Raw genomic sequence first — 12,999 nt, forward strand, 5'->3', positions numbered from 1 at the left:
ATTTGGCACAATTCAGCCTTCCTACAATTATGCAGCTGCTCAAAGGAAGGTTCCTCCACAAACTGTCGCAAATCAAAAGTAGCCATAACTACAGTACCTTGCCAAAACACAATCCACAAATCAAAATCCTGTACCAACACCAAAATTCTGCAACACAAAAAAAAAATCCTTAGGACGGGAATTTGATATCCCGGACGAGCCCCCAATAATGTTACGACCCCAAGTGTCTAGGGGTAAAGGGGTGTAACATTTAGGATAATTCTTTTGGAAGCAGGGGGATTCTGGTGAGGGACTAGGAAGCGTGATAACAAGGGTAAGAAACTAGAGTGGTGCCAAAGGAAAGAAAATAACAAACAAAATGGAGCTGGCTAGGACAGTGAGGGAAAGCTAATCTGACTACAAAAGAAAACCCAAAACACACGGTCTTCGGCGTCTTCAACACCCTAGCTAACCTGCACTGACTACCCAAAACCATACCAGACAAATGGCACTCACCCGTACTAAACTAGTGTAATAATACAAAATCAACTAAGTGTGTAAAGTGTACCCAACAACCTAAACTAACCTTATATACAAAAGTTCACACAAAAACACAAGTGAACCAGGAAGACAAATAAGGGAGAACAAGAGTAATAAACAGGAGCAGGGTACAAAAGAACACAAAAGTTGAACATGTAACACTGGGGCAAGGAAATGACAAAACAAGGATGAACACACAAACGAAAGTACAAAGAAACTAACAAAAAACCAACAAAACAACAAAGCCGAAGCTATACGAAAATACACACACATACAAAGAAAAACAAACCAACAAACGAAGCCGAAGCAATAACCCGAAGCGAAGCGAAGCGAAGCGAAGCAAAACGGGACCAAAGTCAAACAAAAGGCCCCCTCTTCCTGAAAGCCTCCATGTTAAATAGTGAATAAGATGTGTTCTGATTGGCTGAGAGGTAATTAATGATGACATCATACTGAAACAGTGGAGTGATGGTGGGCCAATGGGGAAGGGAGAACAATCAAGGGTCAGCAGTGTGGAACAATAGAAAAATAGAGTCTATATAAATCGCTACAATTTTCCATTTCGCATATTTACAAGTTTCAATTAAATCTTTTCATTCGGTCTGCTAGTTTTACACCAGATTATTCACAGTTTATACAGCCAGGCAGGTAGCCTGCACAACACATAAACACGGCCCCTTGGCCACTGCATCAAGGGGTCCTGAATAATAATAACCCACCAGACGATGCCTATCTCCATGCTCCTGTACCAGCACAACAGCTCACAACCCATTTCTTTCACTTACATACAGATTACATACAGATGATCCGTCTGAGGGAATCCAGTCCAGGGCCAGTGCCTGCAAGAGCTTGTTTCAAAACATTAAAAACGGTTTCTGCTACAGGGGTCAAGGCAATTTTGTCTTTACACTGCACTAACCCCCTAAAGCCAATGCGTCACCAGACGAGCTCGTTCTGAGAGGGCATTCACCCTGGCTTTATCATGTAGTTGGTTTTATACTCCTTTTTTTCGTCTGAAGATCTAATACTTGGAGTAGCCCGGCCTTATGGATTCCCTCATTAGGTAAAACAATCACAATATCACATAACTCTATTGAGTTAGTTTACATAAATGCTATTTCATACAGGAATTCCTTATAAATGCTGCAGGACATCCCAGCCCAATAGGTCTGGGGTGTCCCCCACCCACATCAGTAGTTGAAACTGTACATCTTTTGCCAGGCAAACTGTGACAGCTTGTATCTGCTTTAAACACAACCCTTGCCCCCCCTTCTCCTGTAGCCTCCTGTTACCCGTTAGAAAACTTTATATCACATCTTTATGCTGTTTTAGTCTAAAAACAGGACAGCTGTGCTCCTGTCTCCCCCAGTTCCCGCACACTGTAAGATTATTTCACTTTTATTTAAACCCTGAGATAAATTTAGGAAGGCTACAAAGGGGTTTACTAGATTAAATCTGTTAGTTCACGCATGGCTCTCGTTTCAGCTTCTGACATGTTCTTTAATTGTGAAATCAAGCCTCTTTCTTACAATTTCTCCAAAAAACACCCTTTTTTTTAGTAACTGCACACCAGCTTGTTCGTAGTTTTGTCTTTGGGGTCTTGCCCCCCTTTCCCCCAGGGCTAGTTAACTCACCCCCCATCTGGATATACCCAATCAGGGGATTTATCCCAGTCCACGTTATTTTCTTGAAGGGGTCTTATATCTTGGTATAATATTAAAGTCGCACAATAATTGCGACAAACTGGCGGCTCCTTTTTCTCCTCCTTGGGAGTCTTTTTACCTCCCATTTGCAGCGCTAAATTCCGTCTGATAGTCCATATTTCTTTTTAAGTTTCACTTTGCATTAATCTAATTTTTTTTCTTCACACCAAACCATTTTCACGTCTCCCACGCGCCCCGAGGAATCCCCCAGTCGAGACAAACTGACGAACTCTCACAATTCGGGAACACGGACCAGGTTCCAAATCCTGGCTTTAAACACACAACCATGTTCTTCTGCGAGTACAGTTCTAGTTACTACCTTCAGCCGTACTGCAGTCATGTACCAGGATGCAGCACCTGGATTTTTTCGCACAGGCAGGGCGAGACGCTATTCCTTCAGCCATCCCTCTTTTTCTACCCCACCTTCACAAAACAGGCATCTACAAACACATACACCATAAACTCACTTTTCTGTTGTACTCGCTTCAGCTTCAGAAAAACCCTGAACCCACCACAGCAACATGGAGAGGACAAGGGACTTTTTAGAAAAGAGGAGTCCTTACCTCTTTTTAGAAGCAGCCGCCTAACTTTTCCTCTCCATTTCCGTGTGGTTTAATTTAGATGGATACTTCTTCATCATTTGGGTCATGTATCCGCCAATCTGCCTCCTCCTTGTTAGAGGACGTTGTAAACCTTTAGGAACAATGTGATCTAGCAACAAGGTTATGTCACTGTAATTAGGCTTAAGACAATCAAGAACAAGGCTTGCCTTTCTTTTAAATTCTTTATGATCATCAGGCAATTTAGGAAAAGACTTGACTAATGCAAATAATTCACTAGGAGACCAAGGTCAATGTACATATGCTGGAGTTCCTTCTGGACCTGGAAAAGTGCACATTGGCATTTCACGAACAAGTGAGAAGGCTTTGGCTCTGGACCGCTTTCTAATTTCGGTGGAGATTTCCAATTCACTTTCTTTCCTTTCTTCTACTTCTCTTCTAATTTTCCTGTTCTTCAGGAAACTTCTTTTTCCTAATTCCACTTTCCTCTGTCCATTCTGATTCACTTACAAAGATCCTTCATAGTTATGTGCCCCTAATTATCATATATAATTTATGTGCAAGTTCCCTTACACCTATTACCCTAGCTTTACAGTTCATGAACATACACATTTTTCCTTCTGCCGGGACTCTAACCCGGGCTATAATCGTTTACACCTATTCCTGCGTCTCTGAATTTGTCGTACATGTACTTTTGCTGGACTGCTCGGTCCCATTTTCGTCTTTGAATTTTCATTCCCCATTTTTACCGATCGGTGCCTTACTTAGAACCTTATCACATTAACTACTCCGCAGAGCAAAAACCACACGTCTGTGTTAAGATATGTTCATTTCACGAGTCCCAGACTCGCCGGGTCCCAGACCCGTTATACTGTAAGTCCCTGACTTATCGAAGAGAACACCCCTGTGGCTTTTCGCTTTTTTAAGGATCACTTACTGACGTCAGACAGCTGCCAATTCTCCAGACGCATCTCTGGAAGGATAAACAGTTTATCCCCCTAGGTTCGTCCAAATTGCTAAAATTGTCCGGGTCCAGATGGAGTTTCAGCAGCCGTCCGCACTCAGGTTTGTGATCCTGGACAAGCCCCCAAATTGTCATGGAAATATTAATTTTCAAGGAAGCCACAAGAGAGAGTTCTCACCTGAGTAAGGTCTTTATTTCAATATTGCAATATTGGGAGCCCTGTTGCCACTCTGCAAACTGCATCAGAGACTCAATTTGTTACAAGCAGTACAGGGTTTAATAAGATGTTGCGCTGTAAGAGAAAGCTCAGCACTTTGTCCCTTCAACACTTCCCCTTTCCCTAAGACAAAACAGATTACATCTTAAACAAAAGAAGAAGCACCACTAGATTTGTTTTATTATATATATATAACATTACTTTATTAACCCTTTACAATTTCTTGCATTAGGAATTATCTTTTCGCATACCCCAGCTTGCTCTCCATGAGACACACAGACACACAGACAGGGAGAGAGCATGGGGTCAGAGCACAGGGTCTGCCATAGTACAGCGCCCCTAGAGCAGTTGGGGTTAAGGGCCTTGCTCAGGAGCCCAACGGAGTAGGATTCCTCTGCCGGCTGCGGGCAACCTTCCAGCCACAGGCGCAGATCCTTAGCCACGGAGCCACCGCTCCGCCCTTTTTCAAAGCTTATCAGTTACTTTCGGCTAATCTAATGACCCAGACAGCATATATTGTTTTGGTACATTGTCTTCTAAAGTAACCTAAACAGGGTGCACTTTGTTGATGCACTTTTTTCTAAAATTCTGCCCGTAGCGGTCACATCCTTGAAATATATTTTCTAAAAGCACCAACATATATTTTTTGCAAGGCTCTCTACATTTTAAGAATCAATTTACTTATTAGATTTCCATTTCACATTCCACACTGTAGCTTAACTCACTTTTAAAACACATAGTTTATTCACCCCTTTCATTAATTTATCAGCTTTCAAATCAACAGCATTATCAATATATAGTATTTAGCCTCATCGTTTTCTACATCAGCTTAATCATGTTTCTTGTTTTTTTTTCTCGCATTCTCACTGTACATTGCTGTATGGTATGTTATTTTCCCAGTTATTTTGACTTTGGGCTTCCCAGACCACATTCAGCTGCTGAATGCTCCTACTGTAATATGCTGAAAAATGCCCAAAGGCCTCAATTGCTAGATTGTAAAAAGGGGAGAGATTCAGCTCCACATGATCTAACAGAATCCTTAATATTTAATGTACCACCTATAAGCAGGTGACATATATAAATATAAATGTCTAGTAGCGTAGCTGTTTTGTGCTCAACACAATCTAGCTTTCTGCTGTTTGTCATCTGCTTTGCCTTTTCACTGACGGCTCTACAGATGTGGAAAATCAGAGAGAGAGCTTTACAGATGAGGACAGAGGAAGATGCCCAGAGGGAGGTGCGACAGGCCCAGCTGAAGAAAGAGATCAGAGCTAGAAGGCACAAAAAGGTACTGGAGTAATGAATGTTTGGATTCATCCTCTTAAGATGAACTTTTCTTCATGCAAATTCCGGACCTGACACTGACCTTGCAGCTATATTTTGTTGTATTTCCAAGATGACCACCTATAGGTTTAAATTAATAACCTAAACTAATACTTTTTGGATCCTCAGTGACCACAATGAGCATGGTATGTTGGCACCTCTTATATTGTGTGTCTACTCTAGGGTGGTTATGCCAAGATATGCTACAGAGGTGCCAAAGCACCATATTCTGGTAGTGTTTGCTTATAGCACTGACTCTCCAAAGCCCATGGTTTATCTCCAGCCTTGGGCACCTGCCTGTGTGGCATTTATTCTGCGTGTTGTGGGTTTTAATTCCAAGTAACATCCTAATTTTATCTATGAATAAATACATGTTTTCTGTCTATTTTGGATGTTAATTGGATTGATCACTTTTTTATGCATGCCATGAGAATTCTAATGCGGCAATAATTCTTTTCTCTTGGGTCAGTTCATATTTCACCTGACTCCACTGAAGAGGTGACTACTGATTCCAACTGGTTTCATGAAGTCCCTCTGACCAGTCAGCTGTCTGATGGGTAAGTCCTACATGCTGCAGTTGTGGTATGTTAAGCATCAGTGCGAACATAAAGTTTTTATTTTAATCGTTTTAGTATGGTGATATGTAAATGTTTAAAGAGGAACTGTTTTCTATTTTGAGCTCACTTCACCAGCTGAGTTCATGAAATTGCTTTTTCTCTCTTTGCGAATGCATGAATCAGTCTGTTAACAGTACAGTACATGTGCACATTTTTGTGTTAGCTCATGTGCATTTTTCCAAATCCTAGATATAGTTTACCATAAACTGGCTTTGTTGTAATGCCTAGAACATTGACATTGAATATTGATATTGACGATGACTAGAGCAGCAGTCAAAATACACTAACTGAACCTTCGCAAAAATAAACTGTTGTATTGAACTTATGTATAACCCTGATTATACTGCATTACAACAATAATATTTTAGTCATATTAAAACAAATTTCTATCATAATAACTAACAATATGTTGTGGCACCGGTATAAAATGTGAAGTTTTGCTGAAGTATTGACAATGGGAGAAATGTCTGGTCGTGTTTGAATGGATGTTATGTTTCAATCAACAACCACCAGAGGGCAGTAACAACTAAGTAACACTAAGTCATCAAATGTATTGGAAACGCATTTTGGGATTTTTGTATGCAAAGGTTTGGGCACCTCTGGTCAAACTGCATGTTTCACAGAATCTTTAAATTCTCTAAGGTCTAATCTCTGTGAAGTTAACAGGGTACAAACATAAACATGACATATTTCTGCACATTTCAATGCAGAATTACTATTTATTTTCTGAATTGAACTGTATTTGTTGTGTCAATTATGAAGTACCCAGTATGAAACTGGTTAGATACATTGCGCCTGACCAAGTAGTTGTTGTTGAAAACACAATGATGTAAAATTACCAGTGATCTTCCTTCACATAGGAACACGATTGTACCATACTTGCTAAAGTGTTATGGAACAGTTGCAGTTTGAAGTTAAAGATTTATCATTTCCAATGTCCTATTTTGTTGTGGTGATTTTTATTTTATAAGCCTCTCATATTAAAGTTAAAAACCTAAGCAAGTTTTAGACATCCAGTAGGTAAATTGAAAAAGTACGAACATAATCATTGAAGTAGAAAAACACTTATATATATATATCATAGATGGAAAATATATATATATAATTTATCTGTATTCAACACTACAGTGTTGGTTCAGGCACATTGTGTAATATGTCGGCTGTTTTAACGTTTCTTAAGCAGCTCCAACAATTACAGCTACACATCAAAGGACAGGACCTGAGACAGGACCAACCGGTCAACTCATGCTACATATCAAAGGGCAAGACGAATACACAGGAGCTATGAAACAAAACTTCCTGAGATCATACTGTATATAAGAGCTGGGAAACCCTTGCGGTTCGTCTGTCCTGCGGGGCAGACCCAACGCGCATTCATGTCATTACTGAGCTCAATAAAACAACTGAATCCACAAAGACTGTGTCCTGCTCCTTGGTTGAAGGATTTCCCACAACATCATGGTTAGGAGGCCATCTTTTTTACACAGGAATGTGCTTTAAAATAGATTAATTGTTCTGCCACTAGAAAAGTTGCCTATATATTGTTAATTAGTCACCATTGTTTAATATTGCAAAATATAGTTCGTATTTTGGCCATGTAGTAACAATGTCACACTAATTTTTATCATAATGTTTTTTAGTGAAAGAAAGGTGATTGAGAAGAGTTTATATGGACAGGTAAGGTACACTGCTTGTCTGAATGTAATGGATGCATTTTATTTTTCCAGATAGCTCCTTGAGGTTAAAATGCACAGTGTCATAACTAAAGAACAAATGTAAAGAAATATGTTAATTTGTTCCTTCAGTACAGTAAATCCTGAAATGTAGTCCACCTAGCTGTTGCTTAGTGGTTCCTTCCCTGACATGTTCAGCTCAGCTCCCACTAGGATTTGATTGTGGCTGCCCTGGCGTCAGAGCCACATAGCCACTCCTCAGAGCAGAGATATTCCACTATGCCAAAGGTCTGCGCCTCTTTGCCAGAGAATATTAAGCTGTCCAGGTTCCAAGGGGGTGACTTCACTTTCTACCATAGACTCGATGCCAAAAGAACCCTTTGACACTGCCTCCTCTGGAATGAAACAGGGGTCTGCACATTTAATTATTTATAAATTAAGGGATCCATTTGCAAAATATGCAATACTGACCATTCTATTTCTTTGGTTAGACTGGTATTCTGTTGTTCTTGCTTCATTTATATATTAGAAATACTGTACTGTATATATTTTTCTATACATAACAACAGTATATCTATAATAGATTTTTACTATACTGTATGGACAACAGTATATTTGTATTAGTTGCGTCTGTGCTGGCATTCAGAATTTGGTTACAAATTTCTAAATGTTAACATGGGAAACAATGAACCCTGACAAGTAAGTAAAAGTAGGTCTTATATTGATAGGTGTACTGTATATTGAACATTTTTAGTGCTCTGTGGTTACTTTTGTACTATTGCTTTAAAACAGATAACAATGGAAGAGCTTAGAACAATGGAGTGCTGCTCCCAGCCATCTCCCTTTACAATGAAGAGAGGAGCAGGAGCGTGTCTCACTGCTCCTTTGAGTCCCCGGTTTACTTCAGCAGTAGTGAGGAGACACTACAGGCCACCCTGAGTTCTCATTCTCTGCTTGGTACTGAGTCAGGGTCCACATGGCAGTCCCAGAGTAGGAGCAGTAGCTTCATGTCAACGAGATGCTGGATCTCCACTCCTTTCCCTTCACCCCTCTCGTCCTCGGGTAGTTCAGGAGAAGAAACAGGGAAAAATACACCCTGCTTAAAATCCAGAACACCCTCGAAGGAGATTGTGGTTGCTGATGGAGGAGAAGATGCTGGAAAGCCCCTCTCAGAACCTTTGAAGGACCTTTTTGGAATCGCTAAGTCTAGTATAATTACAAAAGCAGAACGTATAGTACAGGATGTCCTTAGCAGAGCCCTCATTGAAGCACAGCTTCCTGCTCAGCTGATGGAACCCCAGTGTTGTGCGTTAGGTGTCTTGATTACCGCTGCAGATCAAATAACCTTGCCACTGAACTTGTGGATGGTGTTCTTGAACGTGTCAACTCTGCTTTGTCAGCAAATAAGCAAAGAATTCCCACCCCAAAGACTGTGCGTGTTAATCCAGAAGCACAGACAGACTCTGTAGCCTCAGAGGTTGCCAGTGAGATTATACAAGTTGTCTCTGGAAGACTCCAGCCTTTTTTCACAAGCTCTGTTGAGTCAGGGTCAACCTGTAGACTCCTGGGTGGCCATGGTGGTGGCCTACATGCCTTAGGACAATCCCAGAGACTCCACTGAGAAGAATATGATGAGGCGGAGTTAGCTGTTACGGCAACAAAAATAATCAGTACTGTCTTACAAGAAGTCAAGAGTGAAATCTGCAAAGCAAATACTGAAAATAAGATGAGTGACATGAAGGAAACACCTTCAGGGGATAACCAGTCAATGAGTGACTTTGTGTCAGCAATTCTGAAAAATTTAGAAACAATTTTACCCTCCTCCAGCTTATCTGTGGAGAAGAACTACCTTCTTCAGAGTCCTGATGCCCTGCAGAATGAGAGAGATGAGGCAAAAGTGACTAAGAAAAGAACAAATGGCAGTAGCTCCCCATCTTTCAAATTAAAGTCTCACTCCTCGGAATCAAGTGTGGGAATGAAAAGAGCAAACAGTGATATTGCTTTTGGGATCTCTAAAGCCAAAATCATTGAAATTGCTGAACAGATAGTCTCTCAGATCGTTGAAAAACAAAGCGGGATTTCACCCCTGTGGGTAACAACTTATATGAGAGTAACTCAAAAGAGTCATTATTGCTCCCAGAAGCTGCAGAAATCTCCATTTTGGAAAAAAGAAGTCCAAAATCTCAGATTCCCAACAATAGGGTCACTGTTATTGCCAAGGACATTTTAAATTCTGTTTTTGAAAATGTTTTGTTTGCACTGAATTGTATTGAAACAAATAAATATCTGCAAGAATCCAATAAAAATGTTGCTGCTGACTTCCGGTTAGAATGCGGATGGGAAAGGCAGCATAAATACGGATCGCCCGGCAACATTGTAAAAAAGCCCTGAAAAAGTGTTTTTTTTTCTACGGTACGTTTGAAAAAATAATAACTATGGCTGAAGGGGCTGTCAGGAGAAGCAGGAGAAAACTAACGACCATGGAAAATGTCGAAATTGCAATTTCGGACCATAATCGAAGTAGCTCAACGGACTCTGAACAAGATGGCGCAGACGCCAGTCTTCAGAAAATATTATACGAACTTAGAGACTTCAGATGGGATAATAAAGAGCAGCTTATGGATATTAAACAGGAGCTGAGCAAGGTTAATAAGAGACTGGATAAAGCAGAGGGACGGATCGAAGAAGTGGAAACAAGGGTCTTAACAACAGAAACTGTGATAAAGAAACTCTTGCAACGACAAATTACTTTAGAAACTAAATTAACAGACCAGCAAGGAAGATCGCGCAAAGAAAACATTCGGATTTACGGAATCCCCGAAGAATCGGAGGGTCGCTGCATGGTCACCTTCCTTGAAAATCTGCTAAGGGAGGAACTTGATTTACCGAAGGACGTGGAACTGGGAATTGAAAGGCCGCATAGACAGTTAGCGCCGAGACCTAAAGGCCCTGACGCCAAACCGCGCTCCATTGTCGCCACGTTTTTAAGCTACAAGATAAAAGAGGAAGTGTTGCGTAAAGCTTGGCAAAAGAAAGAACTCTTCCACAATAACAAACGCTTTTATGGTGATAATGATTACCCCCCAACAGTACTAAAAAAACGTATGGAATATTCTGAAGTAAAAAAGGAGCTGAAATCGCCGAAAATAAAATTTCAGACTCCATTTCCAGCGAGGTTGAGGGTGTTTTACGAAGACGGCACCTGCCTATACCATTCAGCAGCATCAAGCGACTGTTTACTTGGCAGAAGGCTGGAAGACGGGGTGGTCCTGGGAAAGACCATTCCTCAAAACAGCAATATCAGGAGAAATTACAGAATTTCAGGAGAAGACCCCCCTCGCAAGATTGATGAAATTTGATACAGTGAGTTGGTCGTGATTTAATAGTTAAGGGTTTTTATTTTTTAAATAAGTTTCCTGCGATGTTTTAAGAGAATTTGTACATATCGGGACAGATACTTGGTGATTACGACCAGAGTGACTTTTTATTTTTCTGGTTACACACCTTTTTTTTTCTCTTTATAATATAAGTTCGGATTTGCCAGTGCCCCCTACTTAAGGGCCCTCCTCCAGAGGAGAAGGAGGATTTCCCTAATCGACTTCCCCCTTTTTTTTTTTGTTTAAGAAAAAAAAGGAGAGAAGCCCACATAGGATTCGTTTGAAAAGAACCGCACAGTTGGAAGAAAGTACTGTGAAAGAGACGTAGATGGATACAGTTTTGTTTAAGATTGTTTGGTTAATGTCTTTGTCTATTGTGTTTTTTGATTGTGGTGCATTATTAGAAAAAAATGATAGGAAGAGGATGTTTAACAATATGAAACATATGTTGTATGGGAGAGATTTCGAAAGTTTTACCATTTACATAAAATATGTCCAAGCAAGACCTTATAATAGTTACATTTAATGTTAATGGAGTACTTAACCCTCTTAAGAGGAGTAAAATTTTGTCTAAAATGAAGAAAGAAGGGGCTCATATTGCTTTTTTACAAGAAACACATTTGAGTGTATTGGAACATGAGAAATTAAGGAGAATGGGTTTCTCAAAAATCTATTTCTCCTCATATAAATCTGGCCATAGGAGAGGAGTGGCTATACTGATATCTCAAAAGGTTCCATTTGAGTTGCTTACAGAAGTTAAAGATAAGGAGGGGAGATATGTATTAGTATTGGGAAAAATTGAAGGGGAATTACTAACATTACTTAATGTATATGCTCCACCTGGTAGTGATTTTAATTTTTATTAAAAAATGGTCGATTTGATGGTTAATGCACAAGGAATACTGATTTGTGGGGGTGATTGGAATGTGCGTCTTAACCCCAGGCTTGATTCTACAAATATATCTTCTCAGAGAGATTAGTCACTGTATAAAAAGATTAATGTACTGATGGGGGAAATGGGAATAATACATCTTTGGAGAGATTTCTATCCAAGTGGGTGGGATTACACTCACTATTCCTTCCCTCATTTGGAATATTCAAGGATTGATTATTTTTTTATACACAAGAGAGATAGACATAGGATCCAAGATTGTGATATTGGTAGAAGTAATTTTTCAGACCATGCTCCTATGTCATTGTCCATACGATTAAGTAATAATCGGGAAAATACAACATGGAGGATGAACTCAAGTCTGTTGAACAATCCACAATGTAAAGAACAGATAAAACAAGAAATAAAACGATTTTTGGAGGAGAATGATAACGGGGAAGTGAGACCAGAGATGATATGGGATACATTAAAGGCAGTTATAAGGGGGAAAATTATTGCTCTGAGCAGTCATAAGAAGAAGGTAAAGCAACTACAATTATCTAATCTGACTATAAAGTTAAAAGAGTTGAAGAAAAAACATCAAGAAAAACAGGATTCACAAATCATGAAAGAAATAAAGAAGCTTAGAAACAAAATAGATGTCTTACATACACAGGAAATTGAAAAAAATATATATTTACTAGACAAAAATGTTATGAATCAGGGTCAAAATCCCTAAAGCTGTTGGAAAAAAAATTTAAAAAACAACAGACCGATAATACAATATATAAAATAAGGGACCAGAACTGTAATGGTGTATTATATAAATGGGAAGAAATTCAAAACACTTTAACACATTTTTACAGAAAATTATATACACAACCCCATTCAGAAAGTGAAAAAAAGATGGATACTTTTCTGGAATCTCTCAGTTTACCAACTCTTACGGAAGATCCAAATAATATATTAAAAACGACTATAACACGAGAAGAACTGAATTCAGTGATTACGAGCCTCGGAGCTAATAAATCACCTGGAACTCATGGTTTTAATTCAGAATGGTATAAAACCTTCCGAGCTGAATTGATATCAAATCTTCTTTCTGCTTGTAATTCGGTATTAATTGATGGGAAAATGCCCCCATCATGGAGAGAGGCTATCATCTCAGTTATCCC

This window comes from Lepisosteus oculatus, chromosome 9 (genome assembly GCF_040954835.1).
Source record: "Lepisosteus oculatus isolate fLepOcu1 chromosome 9, fLepOcu1.hap2, whole genome shotgun sequence".
NCBI lineage: Eukaryota > Metazoa > Chordata > Actinopteri > Semionotiformes > Lepisosteidae > Lepisosteus > Lepisosteus oculatus.